The sequence below is a fragment of the Trachypithecus francoisi genome, unplaced genomic scaffold, assembly GCF_009764315.1.
Source record: "Trachypithecus francoisi isolate TF-2019V2 unplaced genomic scaffold, Tfra_2.0 Lachesis_group5, whole genome shotgun sequence".
Classification (NCBI taxonomy): domain Eukaryota; kingdom Metazoa; phylum Chordata; class Mammalia; order Primates; family Cercopithecidae; genus Trachypithecus; species Trachypithecus francoisi.
This window is the reverse complement of record NW_022681470.1, coordinates 29,447,538-29,469,608: the sequence shown is the minus strand read 5'-3', so window position 1 is coordinate 29,469,608 and position 22,071 is coordinate 29,447,538. Positions and strand designations below refer to the sequence as shown.

Sequence of the window (22,071 nt, the reverse complement as noted above, 5' to 3'; positions counted from 1 at the left end):
TCCCAAGAATCTTTGCCATTACATCAAGAGTACAAAGGATTCTGATTTGAAACCCATAGAGCAAAACAAGGATGAAAGAGACTTGCACATCTTTTCTTTAATTGAAATATATACAGTAAAGTAAAAACCTCACATAATTTCATCACATAAAAAGGACATAAATAACTAAATAAGTTTCCCTTTCATTCCTAGAATGCTTTGAGCCTACCCCATCCCTATTCATCTTAACCCCACCCCTCCCACTCCTGAGAAACTACAGTCATTTTGTTATATAACTTTAGAGACTTCTTTCTGCGATTATACACACACATATACACAAATATTCTGTTTATTTTTTAATATTTTAAATTTTTAGATGTTTAGCGGGTGCAAGCACAGATTCCTTACATGTATATATTGCTTAGTGGTGAAGTTTGCGCTTTTAGTATACCGATGACCTGAATAGTGAACATTGTATCCAATGGGTAATATTTCAACTCTCATCATGCCCCTCCCACTCTCCCACCTTTTGTTATCTCCAATGTCTATTTTTCCACTCTGTGTTCATGACATACACATATATTGTTCGTAAATGAGACTATGCTATGCATATTGGACTGAAATTGCTAAAAACATCTCATGCTCATGCTTTCAGGTCACTGTTTACGGGTCACAATGCCAAAGCTCCTGGGAGCTTTCCCTGTTATTTCAGAGTCCTGAAAATGAATACTGCTATATATATTTTTAAAAAGTTTTCTATAAGCCTTCCTTAATCTTTTACAAGAAGAGCAAAGTATCTCTTCAACCGTTTTCTAAAAACATGTGTGTTGCTTATATATTCACTGTATCCCTAATTGCATTCTATCTTTTAGTATAGGTGCCAGTTACCGATAACAACAAAAAAAAAATCAACCTCTGCCAGAATATTTAAAGAGGTTTATTCTGAGCCAATATGAGTGACTATAGCCTAAGGAAACAGACTCAAGAGGTCCTGAGAAGGTGTGCCCAAGGCAGTTGGGTTAACGTTTGGGAGGGAGACAGAAATTGCATGTCAAAACATAAATGAATACATGGGAGCTGTACATTGAATCTATCCAAAAAGGCAGGGTATCTGGCAGTGGGAGCTTACAAGCCATAGGTGAGTTTAGGAATTCTTTAGTTGGCAATTGGTTGAAAGAGTTTAGTTTTGTCTAAAACCCTGGAGTCAGTAGAAAGGAATACTTCAGTTAAGACAAGGGGTTCTGTTATCTCTTATGTGATGCCATACCAGAGTCTGGTCACAAAAGTAAGTCACAATATACTGGGCTAAAAAAACTTAACATAATTTTATGTCTTGTAGATGTGACTCCCTCCGAGCCCCTTAAAAAGAAATCTGAGACTGGGCACAGCGGCTCACGCCTGTCATCCCAGCACTTTGGGAGGCCAAGGCGGGCGGATCAGGAGGTCAGGAGATTGAGATCATCCTGGCTAACACGGTGAAGCCCCATCTCTGTTAAATACACAAAAAATTAGCCGGGCGTGGTGGCAGGCACCTGTAGTCCCAGCTACTTGGTAGGCTGAGGTGGGAGAATGGTGTGAACCTGGGAGGCAGAGCTTGCAGTGAGCCAAGAGCCAGATTCCATCTCGAAAGAAAAGAAAAGAAAAGAAGGAAATCTGAGAAAGTAAAAATGTCAGAGTTCAGTCCTTACTTGTTTTTTTTCCACTAGACTGCAAAGTTCTTACCGAAAAAGACCTTCCCTACCCTTGACACCTGAACTTCCAAGGGTCCGGAATAAGGCCAATCAAGCCACAATATCTGAAAGAATATGCGATGGGAAGTCAGATCTGGGATTTACGCTCTACCCTGCTAATAATTTGCACCTCATCTGGAGAAGTTCCAGCCCACCTAGATTGTAGATTCTTCATTTTAAGAATCTGTTTACAGTCAAGGATTGGAATAAACTAGATGTCCTTTAAGGCCACTTCAAACATGTGAAACCCAAAACTGATGTCTGCAACATGAAATAGTAATAGCTAAAGAGAAAAATGCATACTATCAAAATATTATTGTTGTCTAACACTAAAATACATATTTTGTGTATGAGACAGGGTATTGCTGTGTTGCCCAGGTCAGAGTGCAGTGGCATGATCTCTGCTCACTGCAGCCTCAACCTTCCGGGCTCAAGTGATCCTCCTGCCTCAGCTTCTTGAGGAGTTGGGACTACAGGAATGCACCACCATGCCTGGCTAATTTTTGTATTTTTTGTAGAGACAGTGCTTTACCATATTGCCTAGACTGATCTCAAACTCCTGGACTCAAGCAATCTGCCTGCCTTGGCCTTCCAAAGTGCTAGGATTACAGGTGTGTGCCACTGTGCCCTGCCTCTAAAATATACATTTTAGTCAGTAAAAGTTAGTTACATGTAACTATTCTTATTTGTATGTGAAGAACTCTTAAATTCCCATCAGCAACATAGTTAGAAATTATTCTTTAGAGTAGGATATTTTACAGATGGCTTTGTGGCAGGCCACTTCTCCCTGACAATCACACAATCACACAGACAGGCCTGCATGACAGTCACACAGACAGGCCTACATAACACTCCAGTTACACACACAGATTTCCATAGCACTGCCTTACCACTGAGCAAATAGTCAAACCTAGGGAAATCAATGCCCAGACATCAAAACTAGAAACGAAACATATGGTCAGTAGGAAACTTGCATGGGCTTCTCCCTAACCTGGAGCAAGCCAAAATAATAGAGACAGTCTTATATTCCTAGTGCCAGGACCCATCTCGCATTGACAAAATCTGAGACAAGTCAAGGTAACAGAGGCAGCTGTTTGAATGGATTCATTGGAGAGTGTAAGGCAGCTCTCCAGACCAAACTGTAAAGGAGGTAAGATAGAAATAATCACTGTGGTACCACAGTAGACAGGCCTTGAAGGTACTGAGGCCTTTTTAATTGGACTTAGCTAGCATTTTTTGCCTCTGACCTTCTAGTTGAAACAAAATTAGTTACCAATAGACTCAGGTGAATGTTATACTGCACACAGGCACATAACCCCAGCCTATATAAGCACTAAGAAAATTGTAACACTGTGAGTTGGTGGAATTACATCCGGCCTTCTCCGTGTATTTGGTTACAGCAATAAATTCCCTTCTTTCCTAGTTTGTCTGCTTCTCATTATTGGGCCTGGAGAAAATGTAGTCAGACCTGGCCTGGTTCCAGGAATAGCTTAGCAAACAAAATGTACTAATTATTGATTGATTTTCATTATTTTGTTTATTAAAAGGCAACTTTCCCTGACCCTGCATTTCAATTCCAGGAGTTTCTCTATACTGCCTAATTGTTCTACAATCACCTAAAAGTATTACTACTATTACTAAAACTGTTACTAGTATTAATTTTTATAATAATAAAGATAATAAATTATTACACAATGCTTCAAAATTAATCTCTTTCATACCAAAGTTAAATAAAGTAGATAATATTGCTTTCTTGATTGCACAGCCTAAAAACCCTAAGCTAGGGGATCACTTACCCAAGGTTGCAAAGCTAATTACTATTGGCTCCCGGGTCAAAATCCAGGGTTTTTGTGCAAGAAGAGAAAAATATGTTACTCCATCACTAACAAACAGTGGCAGTTAAACGGGGCTGGATTGCCAAAGAAGAGTCACAGGACCCAAAATGATGATGGCTCACACAAAGGATACACTATTGTAACAGCATTATTATAAGGATACACATCATGGCTAAAGCCTGACCCACAGGAAGGGGTCTGGGGAGACCAGGTACAGGCTCCTACTATCCCCTCTCTGTGAAGGCTGTGACTGAACACACTTTCTCCAATTACAAACGCATGGAACAACTTGGAACCACAAAGCCCAAAATGGAATCTCAACTGAGGGTTGTTCTTTTATGTATATCTATTTTGCTGATCAAAAACGCATATTTCTGACTGGGCACAGTGGCTCACACCTGTAATCCTAACACTTTGGGAGGCCAAGGCAGGTGGATTACCTGAGGTCAAGAGTTCGAGACCAGCCTGGCCAACATGGTGAAACCTTGTCTCTACTAAAAATACAAAAATTACTCGGGTGTGGTGGTGTGAACCTGTAATTCCAGCTACTCAGGAGGCTGAGGAAGGTGAATCGTTGGATCCCAGGAGGCAACAGCTGCAGTGAGCTGAGATAGTGCCACTGTACTCCAGCCTGGGTGACAAAGTGAGACTCCATCTCAAAACAAAAACAAAAAAGCCCCCACATATTCCTGCTATGCAACAAACCCAATAGCAGAGCCCTCCAGAAAGCTCACTAACATCAGGTGCAAATCAACAATCTTACTCTCACAAGCCAGTACAAACTGCCCCAAAACTCCTCAGAGTAACACTAGTATTCAGTAACCAACGTAATGCCATGCAAGAACTTTAGCAAAATGCCTCAGGCTAATTCCAGGCCTGCTGGAATTAACCCTGAGGACACATCTTCCTCCATTGTATTTACCACCTGGAGAGTAAAGAAGTCCCGCAGTCTTTTGAAACTAAAACAATTCTGCATTCTATCCTTTCCATTACTTAGAATTTATCCTGTTCCTACAGTGACAGGAATGCCATAAAAAATATTATTTCAAAGTCTTTGGAGGTTTGATACATCATCAACATTTTTACATTAATACAGAGCACTCAGGTGTTTGGACACATGGTTTCACCTGAGGAACCTACCAATAACAGCCCCTGAAAGAGATCAAATGAAGAGACTAAGAGGCAGAAATGAAGTCCACAGGCAAACAGCCCGGGCGGCGCCCTGACAGCCCGGGTGGCGCCCTGAGCCTAGTTAAAGATCGACCCCGGACCTAACCGATTAAGGTTATCTATAGACTCCAGACATTGTAAGGACAAACGTTGTGAAAGTCTCTGTCCTGCTCTAATTACCAGTGTCTGCCACATATCTTAGTCCTGGGCCCAGTACAAACAATCCTCTATTTTGTCCCAACTTCCTGAGCCCCATATGCCTGCCCGACACAAACACATGAAGAAAAACAACACCTGGGGAAGCTCCAATAAGGTTACAACCGTTTGTAAAAGCGCAGGAACCGATAAGAAGGCTGTTAAAAGCATAACTTCACATTAACATGTAAACCAATTGTAATGCTGTAGCCTAGAGAAATGCCTTGTTCCTCTGTAACCTGACAAGTCCTGTTTACCTCGAGCTATAAATAGCAAGCGCACGCATTGTTTGGGGCCCTCTTGTATGTTGTAGAACGGAGGGACCAAGTTCGAACTTGCATTAAAGATCCTTGCCGCTTGGCTTTGACTCTGGACTCTGGTGGTCTTCTTCGGGGAACAAACGGTCTGGGCATAACACCCCTACTCTATAGGAGCTGGGGAGCTGTCTTGTCAATCTCATCTACCAGCTCAATAACCCCTGTTCTCCAATTTATGTTCCCCTCAGATTTTCACACTCATCTGAATCAGTTCATCTCAGCTTGTTAAGGTAAAAAGCACTGATGTATTACAAAATTCCAGTCCCCAAAATCTGGTTTTGCTGACTAAGCTGCCAACTGGCAGAAGAATTCAAGCACTCATTATCAGGACAGGTTTCTTCCAAGCTCCCCAGCATTGAGCCTCACAGTTGATGCTCCACGGTTGGGATAGGGCAGGATCTCAACTTCAGGACTCTGTTAGGCTTTAAGGATCATACACTTCTTTAAAGACTGATGCCACCATCAAGCTTAAGTAATACCTACAATTGCCACTAGGTAGAACCAGTGAGCCAAAGGTACATGCAGGGATTAAAAAAACAAAAACAAAAACAAAACTCCAGAAAAGAAAGAGAGAAGAAAAGGAGGGATATTGGTTGAATATTTACTAATACTGGTTGAATATTTACTTATATTTCATTTAGACCTATATGTGATGATCATCAGCCTGGTAGGGGAGGGAGACATGTGCCCTCTGATTCCACATCATGATATATCCACAGGTATTCTCCCAATTTAGCTTTCCAACATCTCAATATCCCTGAAGGGGAAAAATATGAAATCATCAGACAAATGATAGGACATTGAAAATGAAAGCAGATGAAATAATCAACGTACATTTTTTAAATGTAGGTCACTGTTCTACTTGTTCTGCCAGTGTATAAATTTTTTGTGCCTCATTTGAACTCTATCGTATTCATTTAAGTCAGCCTTGAAAGTTAGGTATTATTTATCGCTCCTTTCCTTGTACCATAAAGGAGGCTGAAGCTCAGAGTGATTAAGTTCGCTACCATCATAGCACTCGCAGATGCCAAGCAAGTTAGATATGCCTGACTTCAAAGTCTTTTCTTCACGTTAAACCACAAAACAGCTCCTCAAACAACCAACTTTATGTGAGGCTTCCCAGGGAGCCAAGGAAAAAAAAAATGCTACTTTATTTCTGGAGACGTGCCTTAGTTCATATTTCATTCAAATTTCTCTTTGACAGATAGGAATTGAGGGACTTGGCCAAGGCCATCCAGCAATTCAGACACAGCACAAAGGCTAGAATCCAGTTATTCACATGTGGTAAAGAGGAGAGGCAGGGATTACAGATGAAAGAACAAAAGGTGAGGTGGCACTGTTTCTTGGCTGAAACAGTGGCTCCATGTTCACACCAGCATAATAATCACTGGTTATTTTATCTAGTTCTTCCAAGGGTCAGGCACTTTGCTAAGCCCTTCACAACCATCTTAGTATTGTTGGATGCCTCATAGCATCATTTTTCTCTTTTTCCTAGAACAATATGCATGTTTCCTTTGGGGAATTGCCTCTCTTACATCCTTTGCAAGGTGGTCGATGTGAATTTGATTCCACTCTCCCATCTAGGAGTGAGCCTTAAGTCTAATATTCGATCTCTTTGGCCCAATGATTGTTCAGAATTGTGTTTGTGAACTAATGCAGGACTTGAGACATAAGGAGATTTTGTTGAAGACTTCTCAGAAATGATTTTTCCTTCTTCCATGGGAACTACCAGAAGAGAAATTCCCCTCTTTTATGTGGTGCAATGTGAGGACATAAGGTCCAGAATCGTTGACGCTGCCTTGCAGCAAGTCTGCCTGAGCACATAGCTAATAGCAGAAGGGAAGTATAGTGAAGAGAATTGCAGAGTAATGATGCAAGAGACCTTAGGGCGTTGTAAGCATCTGAATCAAACCACACCTGAAGTCAGGCCCACTTCAGGACTTCACAAATATAGTTCCTTTAAACAGGCCTGGGTTAAACTTTCTGTTGCTCACAACCAAAGGCATCTTTTTTTTTTCTTATACTTTAAGTTTTAGGGTACATGTGCACAACATGCAGGTTTGTTACATGTGTATACATGTGCCAAGTTGGTGTGCTGCACCCATTAACTCCATCTTAACTGACACATATAATTGCTAGCATTATCGCTGTTTTGTGGATAAGAAAATTGCCCAATCTTACTTTTGTTAGAGTAAGATTTGACCCAGAATGGTCTGGCCCCAAAACCTTAACCATTAACTGCAAATTACTGCATTCATATATCAATATCCCTAAAAGAGGAAATTGTGTCTTTCCCTTTGGCATTAGCAAGGGAGCTCGCCTTAGTCCTTTCCCTTAACCCTCAGGCTTTCTACGGAACCTCTTTTAAATAACTTCACCTAATCACACACATCCACAGGACTAAAATGCTGCTAGATTAATGATTAAGGCTCCTGGGAACAAACAGAATTGTTCCATGTGATTCCCAGGCCAGGAACTGATCACATGTCTCCACATGATCTCTCTACGCTCAGAAGCAATCATTCCTGGAGCTCTGGTGACATCACAGAAAAATGTCTCTAGTCACTGACATTGCCGGGCAAAACAGAGTCAAAGCAAACATTGCGACAATGTGGCTTCATAAACACATTGCTGGTAGCACACTTGCCAAGAAGATGAGAGCCAGATCACAAACCCACAGCATCATCCAAAGCACCTCCAGGATATGATTTTGAACGGCTCGGTCTCCACTCTCAGACTGAGTCTGGGAAAAGGCTTTCAAATGTCCCCCAACCCCCACCATGCTCAAATTGCCCATTGCCCACTTTCACTTAGCCAAGCTACAAAATCACCCTTTTCTAAGGTGGATCTGTAAGGTTTATTTCATGATTTAAAAAATTAAAAAGCCCAAAGAGGGGGAAAACTCATCAAAATATTTTCCAGTGATATCCATCAGAAAGACTTTCTGAAAATAATTGCTCACAAAGTAAGATGACAATAAGAGGTCACCTGTGTCTCTTGGCAGCTAAACTCTTCAGTCTTCATGGTAGAAATATTCTGCCTCACTCCTTCCAGCTTGTTATTCAAGCAATTATTTTTCATTATCACCCTGACCTTTTCTGTATTTTTGCAAGCACGCCTCCTCCTCCATGACCCCCTCTGTATGTGGCCTCTGTAGTCAGTGGAATTTGAAAGGTATACCCCAGCAGCTGGGCTTCTGATGTGGGTTTTGCAACATGGTTTTCTTATTGACTATCCAAAATAATCTCAACTATTTTTTTCAATCATTCTATTTGGTCTTCTGTTTGTACTTTAGAATAGGCCTCCCCAGAGAGCAGCACAAGATGAATCTCCTCTGCATGTTTCCATCACATGACAGAGAGTCAAAGGGAGGGAGAAGAGGAGGCGAGGATAGGAAACCCTGCCTATGCACAAGTGGAGGAAGATGAGAGACAGGTCTCTAAATGACACCACGCCAGCCTATGCCAACAGGGAGAGAAATAATGCTTTGAATGGGGAACAGTGATTACATATGGTTCTGGAGGGTAAGTCCAAAAGTCTGCAAATCAGTAACTTTATCTTCACATACACTGGGTGATACTCTGAACAATGATTATTAAAGTATGTTAAGAAGCTCAGCTCTGGAATTATGGGCAAGTCGGTTGGCCTGAACAATAACTTTTGTGACAAACACGGAATAGACTGTGTCTGCTGGATGACTTTGCAGACTATCCTGACCTCTCTCCAATGGCTCACTCTGATGAAATAGAAACTGGTTTGTTTTAGACATGCTGCTCAGGCGTCTCCCTAAAGGCACACAAAGGAGTCCATCAGGAGAGGTCACTGCTGCAAAGCCTCTAGGCCCCTAGATGGGCAGTAAAGAGGTGGTACCATGGAGCCCTAAAGGCACACAAAGGAGTCCATCAGGAGAGGTCACTGCTACAGAGCCTCTAGGCCCCCAGATGGGCAGTAAAGAGGTGGTGCCATGGAGCCCTAAAGGCACACAAAGGAGTCCATCAGGAGAGGTCACTGCTGCAAAGCCTCTAGGCCCCCAGATGGGCAGTAAAGAGGTGGTGCCATGGAGACGAACTTCAAGTAAAAGAGCAAGACTGGGGTAGATTTCTCCTGGACTCACAGTGTTAATGCTGCGTGTGGCCTTGGAAGTCATTTAGTACAAAAACCTGTTTTCTTTTCCTATTACTCTTAATTTTCTCCAGGCTACACACCTTTATTCTTTTGAACTCTTTACCTATCTAAAGGATGAAAACCCCCTCAAATGTCCTGATCATTCTCTACTCAACATGCCGCAGCTTGTCCAGGACATTTCCACAGGATGCTCACTGAACTAGGCACAGAATTCCAAGTATAGTCTAACCAGTACGGAGAATGGAAGATCACCTTCCATGTTCTGTTCCAAGGGCAGCCGCTTGGACCACATTTGAGTCAGAAATATACAATCGTTGCTTCTACCTTTCCTCAACAGCCTTCTCTCCAAAAGTAGGTAAAAATACTTAAACATTATAATCCACTGGACACATATCCAGTTGTCCTTGGTTATATTTCAACTCTAGACCAACCCAATCCAGATGAGCAAAGGAGAACTGGCAGTCAAGAGTGTATGGAGGTCATAAGAAAGACACAGAAGCCAGTCCATATAAGTTAAGACAGACTTTCATCAGTCCTGCATGGTTAAAACTTGTTCCTATTACATAGTTGATAAATGAAGTAATTTCTCAAAGAAACGTTGAACATTACAAAAAAAAAAAGCAACTAGGAGTCAACTTAGCAACTTCTGAGAAGTTATTAAATATGAACAGATACAGTACCACTAGGCGGTGTACCCAGAAGAATGAAAGATGATGTTGGTTGACTTCTCCATCTCTTCCAGCCTGTTTACAACTGTTAATTCTGTAATTAATGCTTCAGAATACTCTAAACTTTGAAGTGATGCTATATTATTTAACCTATGAAATAACAAAATGTTAGCAGAGTAATGTAGATTGACTAATTCTTAAGGTAAAGAGTCTGTCCTGAAAAGCATGACAGTGTGTCATTCAGGTGATTGGTAGAAAGGAATTATCATCATTCTCAAATAGATTATTTTTCCAGGATTTAGGCCTCTTTCCTTTAAATGACAATGATTCCAAGAAAACCAAGAAAGTGGTTAGTGCCTCAGTTAAATGCTGTATAGCCAGTTTTGAAATTACTTAAATATCAGTGAAAATGCTTTTTGTGTGACAGATCCATATCGTGTCTAACAGTAGGATAACTTGAATGTTGGTGGAAAAGTCCAGTCCCATGTAGCTTCAAAAGAAATATGTGAAGAATCTTCTTCAAAAAGAAATCACAGATTTCAAAAACACTAGTATTGTCTTTTTAAATTGTATTTTATTTGTTATCAGAGGGAGGTTGATAGTTTACTTCTGTCTCAGAATTTTGCACTTTCAAATAGTCATTCTCATCTAATTTTGTTTCACTGTTACATTTACATTTAAGGCATCTTTGTTTCTGATCTTGAGATGTGGAATGAGGCTAGAGAGGTGGCCGGATTGCCAGAGGTCCTTTTAGTGTTGTTTGGTATCTCTGGGGAATTAATAGAAATATTGTGGACTAAAGAGAGCTTAGAAAAGTGCTCTAGATGATTTCTACAGTGAATACAGCTATTTTGGATACTTAAGCTTCATGAAGTACCCTCGCAAAAATGAAAAAAAAAATGAATTTTAAAGGAGGTTTAAGAACACAAATCCCAATGCTAACAGAAAAGGCAATATAATGAAGACTACACTTTCAAAAGCTAATGTAAATTATTTGGGGGTTGGTTTTATAGCTCTTTCTCTCTAGAGAATAATACAAAGGTACTTCAATATATAGATTTCTGCCTCTGCTAGCTATCATCCAAGAATGACTGGCAAATTCCCATGGGTAAAAATCTCCCCTAAAGAAATTCACATACTCAGGATCAGCAGGAGAGCTTGATTCTGCCCCTTCTTTTCTTACAAGCTGAGGAGGAAAACAAGAGGCCCCTGCAAATTAACTCAAGTGTACAAGCTACCATTTTCTCTTGTTAATCATTGGCTAAGATGAATAAAATGCTTAACCTATTATTTGCCCAAATGTCAAAATCCCTGAACTGTAGTGCAGTGTTGGTATCTGTGGGTGAAAAAGCAGATTTTCTTTCCTGCCTAATGCAGACGGTGGAAATTATATACACTTTACCTTAGCAAGAGTCAACCAAGCTTTTACCTCTTAGCAAGATCAGTCGTTCTCCATGAGCACTGGAACCACTTGGAAAGCTTGTAAAAATGTACAATCTTGGGTCCCACGGGGATTTTGATTCAGTATATTGGGAGGCAGGTCTAGGAAACTATACTAGAAACAAACACCACAGGTGTTCTTCAGTCCACGCTTTGAGATACCCTTTTATAGAAACTTTATCACCCCATAGGTATACACAAAGCCACTACGAATGATCCATGTGAATGATGAAATGATAGTACATTTTTGGCACAACTAAGGATTCCTTTTATTTTTCTCCTCCTCCATCCCTTTGTCTCCCTATTACTTTTCTGTTTTCTCACCACCCTTTCTGTCTTCCTCCTTTTACACTGCTTCTTTCCCCTCTGTTTTTGCACTGTCAGCTATGAATCATAGAAAAAGAAAATGGAAGCAGAAGAAAAGGCCTCACTTGTCTAGACTTTCTGAGTACCATACAGTCATTCACTGATGTCCTTAAATTTAAGAAATTTCCATGAATCAGGTGCTGATGATACAATGATCTTAATATACAAATACATTATTTTTTATTGCTAAAAGTGTTGAAATCTTCACAAAGCAATAGATTGGAGAGATAAAAGAAAAGGAAATTCTATGTAATCAATTTTTTCTTCATTTCTATGCTAATTTTTTTATTATACTTCAAGTTCTAGGGTACATGTGCACAACGTGCAGGTTTGTTACATGTGTATACATGTGCCATACTGGTGTGCTGCACCCATTAACTCGTCATTTACTGTAATCAATTTTATGTATTACTTGTTAGCATCTCAGAGAAAGACTTATTGAAAGAACTGAAGCTAGAGAATAAGAATATAAAGAACAAATTCATTCACTCATTCTTTCATTTATTCGAACATCAGCAAGTATGTTTCTATCTTCTTGCCAAGGCATGAGATAAAAATGAAATAAGACATATTTTTCATTGTTGTTAAACAGTTATTCAAGAAATAATTAAAAATCAAGATAACAAAGAAAAGCAAATGGAAGACTGAAAATGTTTTTACAATATAATGTTAACTTTGTTTCTTGTTATCTAAAACTGAAGAATCTCTGCCATAATCCACAATTATATTTTTACTTAAGTCACTCAATCAGTATTGGGTTGACTCTTATCGAGTTCCTGACAAAATTAAGTGAAGATAGGTTATCTTACCTACTTTCATTTCTCAGAGTTATTACTTATCAACTGATGTCCGTATTTTCCAAGGATCCCATGGATAAAATACAACGGGTTCATTAACTCAGATGGAAAAAAAAATACATCTTTATTTTTGCTTACTTCTAACTAATATTTTACATTCTCTTCTTACATGAATGCACAAAATAAACCACAGTAATATTAGCAGTATATATGACTGATAAGGGAAATTACAGATATTTTTCTTATCACATTAAAGTTATACAAATTTGTTGAGATAGCACTTACATTTATCACTTTTAAACCATGGTAGTTTATACACAAGCTGATCTTGTTATTTAATGTGTTAATATATATTAATATATCACAATTTTTCATAGTTCAATAACTGTATTTCAATATGATTAATTTCCTTGTAATCTTATATACTTTGTTGTATGCATATAAAATACTATTTTAAAAGAGGTCCATAGCATTAGAAAGTTAACTCTAGTAATAAATTGTCAATTCCAACAAAATGCTATTACCATGTCAAATTAGATAATCTTTAAACAAAATAATATTAGCTTAGCTCCCCATAAGATTTCCTTCAATGAGCACAACTTAATATGATGCCCTTGAATTTTGAGTGATTATAAGAGGCATCTACCCATAGAATATCTGCACAGGCATTGCCGATTTCTGTATTTATTATCCATTATAAGGAAACCCACTAAGTTAATTTGTTAGAAATGAATTTTTATAGTTCTGTTTAACCAGATCACAGGAACTAGTTGTTGCCATTGTTTTGCTAAGACTGCCCGGAAAGTCAGAGCGAAATGTAGTACCTAATGATAATGAAAATATCATCTCAGTTTTGCTGTAAAGTTGCCTCCTTTCCCTTAAAATAGTTTCTGTTATACTCTTTTACGTGTCCTATATTATACTTTTAAAAATTATAGCTTGACACAAGATGTTTTTTGAAATAGGAAGAGTGAGAAATACGAACAAATTATTCTTAATGGCTTTGCAGAATATATTATAAAGCCCTTCTATCAACATATTGTATGAGCTCTTTCCCATTCTGGGAAAGGAAAATCAAAGAGTCTTTACCTCCTCCTCCCCCATCTAAGTTCTAGACACTTTCTGAGTCATCAATGTTCATGAGCACTACAACCCTAATCCACTGCTAGAAATGGAGTCTACACCTGGATAGCATTTGTAGAAGCCCAGGCAGGTCATGCCCACCACAAGAGGATTCCACCAGGCCTAGTAAAAATAATCTGCCCTCATGATATTCCAGTGATTCAGTTCTCCCAAGCATTAATTAACAGTTATGCAAATATTCATGAACAGCGGAAGGACTTTGGCTTTTAAGGAGTTACTCACAAAACCAGCATCTGATTTTTTAAATCAATGTAATTGCCACCCACTTCCTACTCTCTTCCTCCCTTTCCCATCGTCACTCTCATTCCCCCACAATCCAGATTCACTCATCTAAGGGAACTTCCAGAGGCTTCCTGAAGACTTTCCAGGAAAAACAAAGGAATAAAGGTTCCAAAAGAGAAGTGGTAACCCATTTGAATCATTTCAAATCAGGAATGAGACTCCTTGAGACTTCGCCCTGAGTGAAGCACCCCATGTGCCCACCCACCAAACGTCGATTTGGGCCTGACTCATTGGTATTGACAGGAAGCAATGAGTTTTCATAGTGAATTCATGATCAGGAGTAAGGATAGCTGAGTGATGTAACTTTGCTCTGCCCTTGACCTGTTGGAAGATCCAAAGCATATTTTACCCATCAGTTTTTCAATGGATGCTAAATGACTAGCCCTCCTTACAAAGTATTCTGATCTCTCAGGAAGAAAAATTATAATCAAAACCCATACAAGGTTTAACTTACAGTACCAAAGGGTAGAAAATATTTTCTGCTTAGGAAGTAGTGGTCATGGAAAAAGAAAAAGATAAAGAAAGAAGGAAAATAAGAAAGACAGAAAGGAAAACAGAAAGGAAGGATGGAAGGAAGGGAGGAAGGGAGGAAGGGAGGAAGGAAGGAAGGAGGAAGGAAGGAAGGAAAGAAGGAAGAAGGAAGAAGGAAGGAAGAAGGAAAGAAGGAAGAAGGAAGAAGGAAGGAAGGAAGGAAGGAAGGAAAGAAGGAAGAAAGGGCAAAACAATCCTGAGACTGAAGCCTAATTTCAAAATTTATCTTGTGTATTTTCCTTGTATTTGACTGTTTATCATAATGATGACTTAAATTTTACCTTAGAGTCATAATTTCTCAATACAAATTCCATCCTTGAATAATTGATCAATGCCTCTCAGGAAGTCAGAAGGCTAAAAAGAGCATTAAATCATTCAACAGAGATATCATAAATAACCACCATGTATCAAGCCCTAGAATAAAGAATCAGGTATATTTTAGAGAATAAAACAAGCCCTAAAATAAAAAAGCAGTTATATTTCAATGAATAAAAGTATATTCTACTTACTAAGGTAAATGTTAATTTCTGTAATAAACTTTCTGTAATAAACTTTAAGGACTGCAAGATTCTATCCTACATCAATTGAATGCAAATCAATCACTGTAATTAAGCTAAGCCCTTGCTCATGGAAACGTTTTTGGTCATTTTTCATAAGGTTAAATATGCATCTACCCCATGAGTCAGCAATTCCACTTCTAGGTAAATGCCCCCCCAAATGAATAATATGCCTATAAAATACTTGTTGTACAAGAATGTTCATAACAAATTTATCCATAAAAGGCAAAAACTTGAAATGACCCAGATGTCATCAACAGAGAATGGAGAAACAATTTTTAGTGTATTCTTACAATGGAAGCTATTCAGCAATAAAAATAAATGAACTTCTGATACAAGCAACAACATGAATGAATCTTAAAGACATTACAACATAATGAAAGTAAGAAGCCAAGAACAGGAAAAACTGATGTATAGTGATATAAGTCCAAAAATGGTTACCTTTGGTGAGGGATTAACTGGAGAAGGGCATAAGGGAACTTTCAAGGATATTGGGAAAACTCCACATCTTATTAAGCATGGTGGTTACTGAAAATTTAAAATATTCCTTATTTGTTTTATGTGAATTATACCATAACTTTTAAAATAAACCTATATATAAGTGTTTCTCCTAGTTTACCTGCTCACCTTAAAAAAAAAAAAAAAAAGAAATGAAAACAGAGAAGAAAAGAGAAGAATAAAAGACAGGCATAGTCTTTGTAGTCCAATAAGGAGAGACAGACAATTCACAAGCAAATAAGCACACTGATAATATAAAGTTATTGGTAAATGCGTGAGATAATCGAACAGAGTGTGTAATACAGAGTAGCGGGGAGGGCTCTTGTTAGCGTGACTGTGGAAGGCCTTACTGAGATTACCTGAGAGCAAACAAGCCATGTAGGGAGTTTAGAGTAAAGAGAAGCATTTCAAAAAGAAGAAATAGCATGTGCAAAGACTCTGGGGTTAGACTGTGATGGTTCCTGGAGTTGAAGGGGCCGGTGCAGCTGAAGCATGGAGAAAGTGGGGCGAGATGAGGCTGGGGAGGTAGGAAGGGGCCAGACCACACAGGCCAGACAGGCCATGGTCAAAAGTTTAGATGTTATCCTAAGAGTAACAGAAAGTTATGAAGGGGTTAATGCTGGGGAGTTGTACAATCTAATTTACGTTTTCTAAATCATTACTGTGGCTGCTGGCATGAAAATGAACAAGAGGAGCCCAAGTGCTTTGTAAATCAGGTTCTGTCATGAAAGTTACTAACCTCTTTGAGACGGGATTTAGTTTTTCGGTTGAATGAAGAAATTTTGTTGTAACATTTTGATCTTAAAGGTTTGAGTGAGATGCGTAAAAGAAGGATAGTCCTCTACTAATTGAAATTGGTTAGCTTTTTTCTGATCATTTTATTTTGTTCTTCAACCCGAAGAGAAAATTACTCAAATACTCTTGACACCAGAATGGAGCTTGTTTGTTTATAAAATGCAGTCCCTACTGTTGAGGCTGAAGCTTCTGGAGGGACATAGAGAAAGGATAAAGAAGTTGCCCCCAACCAGCCAGTCCCATCCACTGGGTCATTTCAGAGTCACTTGGTGTAAGTATGGGGAGAAGGTTAGGTACAGACTTCAAAGCTAGATTATCTTCTTCGGTACTCTGCAAGTATCTTAAAAACAAATGCATAGGTTAGCAGAAAAGAGAAGCAATTTTCTCATCTCTTCTCCCCTACTTCTCATCTCCCCGCCACATAACGAGTAGACAATTCAGCCTGCAAAGCGAACATGGAAAACACCCATCAGATCTGCAGCTGAGGAGTCCCCAGAGACAGACAATTTTATGCATCAAAGACTGCAAACATCCTCACATTGTCTGATTATGCACTACTTGGAACAATGAATAATATTCCACCCACATGGGGTTACCTGATTAAACAAAAAGTAAAAGTTGACAAACAGTGTGGGGAAACAATGACAAGCTCACACACCTTATATCTGCAGTGGAAATCAATGCTCAGCAAATGCGAGGTGAGGAAATCCCATACCATGGGGGAGCTCAAAAGAAAAAGCTCTCGTTGTTGAGCTTGTTTTCAGCCTGTCAACTGAAGCAGGTGTCTTCTCACTCAGAAATAGGTAGAGCAGGGAGTACCCAAGGTGACCTCCACCTCCCACATCCCACTTGGAAACAAAAGTTTTACCTGAGAACAGATTTCCCCAGTATCTTTAGATCACTAAGTTGTTTTAAGAACAATAAAATAAAAGGTTAGAAAGAACAACAATGCAGTCTCATCAAGTTATAAGCAAAAAAAAAAAAAAAAAAAAAAGACCATCAGAGAGAATGAGCTGTACCTACAGACACATCAGAACCTGATTCCCACACCCCCGCCAGGAAAACATTTTTCTCAGCAGTCACCAACCGAGGGTTCCGAGGGTTTTCGTTTACTTGAATCTGTCAGTGTCCAAGGATTCTTCATTCACCATGAATGAAGCCCTAGCCACAGCACTTGCCACGCTTTTGCCACTAAAGTCAATTCATGCATTATTTATTGTCGAGATCTGTTCTCACTCTCTCTGCTCCTCATATGTAATTTTTAAAAATTTAAATGTCTTGTCAAAGCAAAGAGTCTGAAGGTTAACTATTGGTTCCCACAGAATTTAGAAAACAGAAAAAGACAATCTTGTTTCTTTTTAATTAGAGCATGAGGTTTTAACTCAGTATACATAAATTCAGGCCCATTATCTAAAGGATAAAAATAAATGTTAAGTACTGCTTGTTTATATTCAGAATCTAAACATCTCCATAGGATTCCAAAATGGAAATTTGGTGGTATTTTTGAAGTCACTAAGATGTCAAACATTCAGGAAACCTTCATTTATTTTCAGAAAAGGTGAAATAGGTCCACTTCTAGCTCTCCTGGAAAAGAGGGTTTGCTTGCAAGTGTTGTTTCAATTTGAATCCTTGGAAAATGAAGACAATCTGAGGGTCAATTTTGCTCTCACCCTCGGTTGATTTCGCTGTCTTTTGTTCTTTTGCCAGAGAAGCCCGCATTGAACTGAGAATGTGATGGTCAATACTTTATTTAAGAGATCTTCAATAAAGCATACTACCTAAGTGCTAGTTTTCGTGGAATCTTTGGGGTCTTGGAAACCACTGCTGAATTAGTAGTACCAGCAGGCAGGATGTGCCGTGGCCAACCCATGGGGCCTCGTCCCTTCTGAAGGCCCTAAGACTGGCTCTCTCTGATGCATCCATGGCCACAGTCACTTCCCACTCACTCTTGCTGAGAAACAAGGCAGACTCTGTGCAAGTATTCTGATTACCACACAGAGAAATTGACCCAAGAAGAAGCCAGCATGGTAGAAAGCAGAATACTATAACTCTTTGGGCTGCTAAATCAACACTTTGAAACCTGCGCTACCTCTGAACTTTCTGACACGTGAAAGAATTGCAAACCTTATGTTAAAGGCACATTTGAGTGTGAGAATTCTGCTACTTGCTGGCAAAATCACCCTGATCCTGGGAGTCAACATTAGTCAGATAATGTTTTTTGGGTGCCTTTATGTGCCAGGCACAACACTGGACACTAGGTACACAGCAGTGAATAGAAGAGAATTCTCCCTTATGGTCAAGTGGAGAAGACACACATTAAATACACAAATATACATAACGAAGAAATTTCTAATGTGCAAAAGTACTACAAAGAAGAATACTGGGGCCTCTGGACATGTACAACTAGGGGAACTTACAGGGTTTAGTGGAGTCAGAGAAGGCCTTCTTAAAGAAAGTCATATTTAATTTGAGTGTGGAACAATAAGTGGGAGTTATTTAAACAAAGAGTGTGTGACTCGGGGGGAGAAGGGTCAGGTAAAGGGACAGCACATGAAGGGACATTTCAGCACATGACCTTTAATTGGCCCTAGTGTTCAGGTCCACACAGAAGATGGCAGGAACAGAAAGTGGGAGGCTTCAACAGAGGCTGGACGGGTAAGAGTCAGTGTAGCGGCACAAGTAGCCAGTGGCCACATCAGTAGGTGAGCCAAGTTAAGAAATTGGGGCTAACCTCAATGAGAAGCCCTGGAAGAGTTTTAAGCAAAGAAGTGAACAGCAGAACCAGATGTGTGATGTGTGATCCTAAAAGAATACTCCAATAGCAAGGTGAAGAATGGATTCTTGGTGGTCAACAGTAGGGCCAGAAGAGCAGGAAACTAAGTGAAAGGACAAGGATGGGAAAGAATCTGAGGGGATGGAAAGCACGGAGGTGATAGACTTGATGATGGGTGGGAGAGATGAGTAAAGGAGAGAGAGTCATCAGAAGAGATCCCTGATCCCTGGCCTCATGCATGGAGAATAATGCCATTTACTGAGATTCAGAGCAGGGAAGTTGGGTGGAGCAGGTGATAGGGAGGAGGACAAGGGCCATAATTTAGTTTAAGGAATGTTCATTTTCAGGTACATATGAGACAGCTAAGTTTGCTCTCTATCTCTCTCAAGAAATATGTTGATCAAATATTTAAAAAGTAGGCTCAGAAATCTGGGGATCTTATTTTCAACACTGAATTTGGGTACTTAGTTATATGCACAACAAAGCCTCCATGACCAATACACACACCTGGCCCTTGTGGTTTTCTAGCTGGAGTAACTACCCAACATTCCCATTTAAGGTAGGGGCCCGCAGTATGTTGCGCTTTGCTTCTCTTTCCAGAAGATCAATAAAAGAACCATAATACAGCACTCTGTACTTCTGAGATGACCAGAGATGATCTTCGATGAGATTGAAAAAATAAAATCTTAAAAAAGGGTTCTATCCCACTGTCTAAGCTCTTCCATGCTCAATACAGGCTGTCTTCATGAAAGTCACACCGCCTGGACCATCATTATTCTATTCCAAAGAGACATCAACAGGACATGTCAGCACATGACTTTTATTAGTCCTAGTATTTGGATCCACAAAGAGGAGAACAAAACAGCCTCAGAGAATAATGCAGATACTTCACATTTGGATTCATGAGTGTTCAATGGCATGATTAAATAAGATGTCTATATGCTCAGTTAAGGAGACCCTATTTCATTTATATTCACTATTATCTATATTTAATAACTATTTACCACTATATACAAGCAAGTAAATGTGTTGCTATATACAAGCAAGCAAATGTAATAACTATTGACCACTATATACAAACAAGCAAATGACTTGAATTGTATTTTTCTTGAAAAGGAATAGATTTTAAACAACCATCAACCATATTTTAAAGTATTCCAAGGTTCCTGGGAGTGTCTTTTATCTATGGCACACATTGTTCAGAATCTAACTAGGTTTTTAATTGGGAATCTAATGGGTTTATCATGTACAACATAATTTGAAATATGTACACATTGTGGCATGGCTAAATGAAAACCTCTCTGTCCAATGGCTATAACTATAGTGTTATAAGATGGAGTGGGCTTATCTATTTGGTTTTTTCTCCAGTGCTCGTCCCTGCTATTGTTTTCCTGTTTAATCTCTTGCAATGATGGTAAAATGGTAGCAGAACATGTCAAAATGAATCATCTATCCCCCCAAATGTCTACTTACCAAAAGTAAATAAGGCTTACCTACTTGTAGCTCTTGTTCGTTATGAAAATTACTGAAACCTCAAGCAACTAAAGCCTACCTTCAGACGAGACCACAGCACACTGCCAGGAAATGTCTTTTCATAAGATGGGGCTCATAGGAAAGCAGTTTTCTCTTCTTTTGTTCTGGGAGGAAAGAGACATTTGGCTATGTAGAAGGAGGGCTCAGAAAGGTAACTTAGGAGGAGAATGAGAGGTCTGGAGCTAGAGAATTGCTTTTGACAACTGATTCATCCTAACCACAGATAAGCAGAGGCTGGTTTCCTGACACAAAGGCCTGGAAGGTAACTGGGAGTGCACTTGGAAGAGGCCAGAGTGAGGGACAGGAAGGAATCACTAAGAGAGTGCTATTGAGATGGGGAAGTGACAGTGGAAGGAGACAAAGCCAGGGCCTTCTTTTCGTGATTTTTATTCTACACATTGTTTTCACTTTCCTTTCCTTCCCTCCCCCTTCGCCCCACACCAGCTTATTCCTGCAAACCCTCTGAGGAAACAAGCATTTTCCCTATGAATTGCCTGGGTGGGTCTGAGCTGGATAATCTAGCAAGCTCCTTCAATGTTCCTTCTTTTCATACAAGGTATAAAAGCTACAGAAGTTGAAAGGTGGTGTATGTATTGAATATGTCATTGACATATTAATTTATAAGGGCACTTATACATTTGACTGACCTACAAAAATTCCTTTCCTCTACACACAGGTTAAGTCAATAAGACACAGTCAAAGACCAAGGAGCACTTTCTTAAAAGTCCTGGCAGACAGCAGGCTGTTGATCCCTCTGACCTGTCTGTCCGAGTGGTGTCACGTCCTCTTCCTCTCTCTGCCCATCTCTGCATGTGCCATCTCTATAAGTACCACCCACAGCAGGGAAGAGGTGAGGGGGTCTGCCTTTAAAGAATGGACAATTTCTTAGTTTTGTTTCTTCTTAGTGACTTAAAAACTAAAGGTTCATTGAGTTGGGAAGTCACAACTATTGACTAGAAGGAGACCTTAAAAGGATTTATAGCTCTCATCTGTTGTTTTTCCCACTCTTCCCCTATTCATGAAACATCTGCTCAGCACGGTGACAGAAGGAGTGATTTACTGGGCCTTGCCCACACCGAGAGCATTGCTGTTTCTTGTCTTTGTTCACATCTGCCTGCTGGGTCATTCCCATCCATCTCTCAAGGGATATAGGTCGAGCTCTTGACCCACATTCTCTCTAGAAATGAATCCCCTGACTCCTGTAATTCAGACCAGAGCTGATCCAGAACTTTTACTTGACATTTGTCATGCCCAGAACTGCCATGGTTCTAATCTCTTTGTGATCATCTAAACATTTACATAGAAAGCCTGTCCTATCAACGTGACTGTAATCTCTT

General features: G+C 39.6%; 1 long non-coding RNA gene across 1 annotated transcript in view; it reads right to left on the bottom strand.

Annotated features, from left to right (window-relative positions):
• The window catches only part of LOC117075555, a 119,441-nt gene extending 97,718 nt beyond the window's left edge, over positions 1-21,723 (bottom strand). Inside the window, exon 1 of the long non-coding RNA XR_004434051.1 lies at positions 20,754-21,723. This is a non-coding gene — a long non-coding RNA (uncharacterized LOC117075555). The remainder of the gene's footprint in view (positions 1-20,753) is intronic.
• Positions 21,724-22,071: the final 348 nt, after the last annotated feature.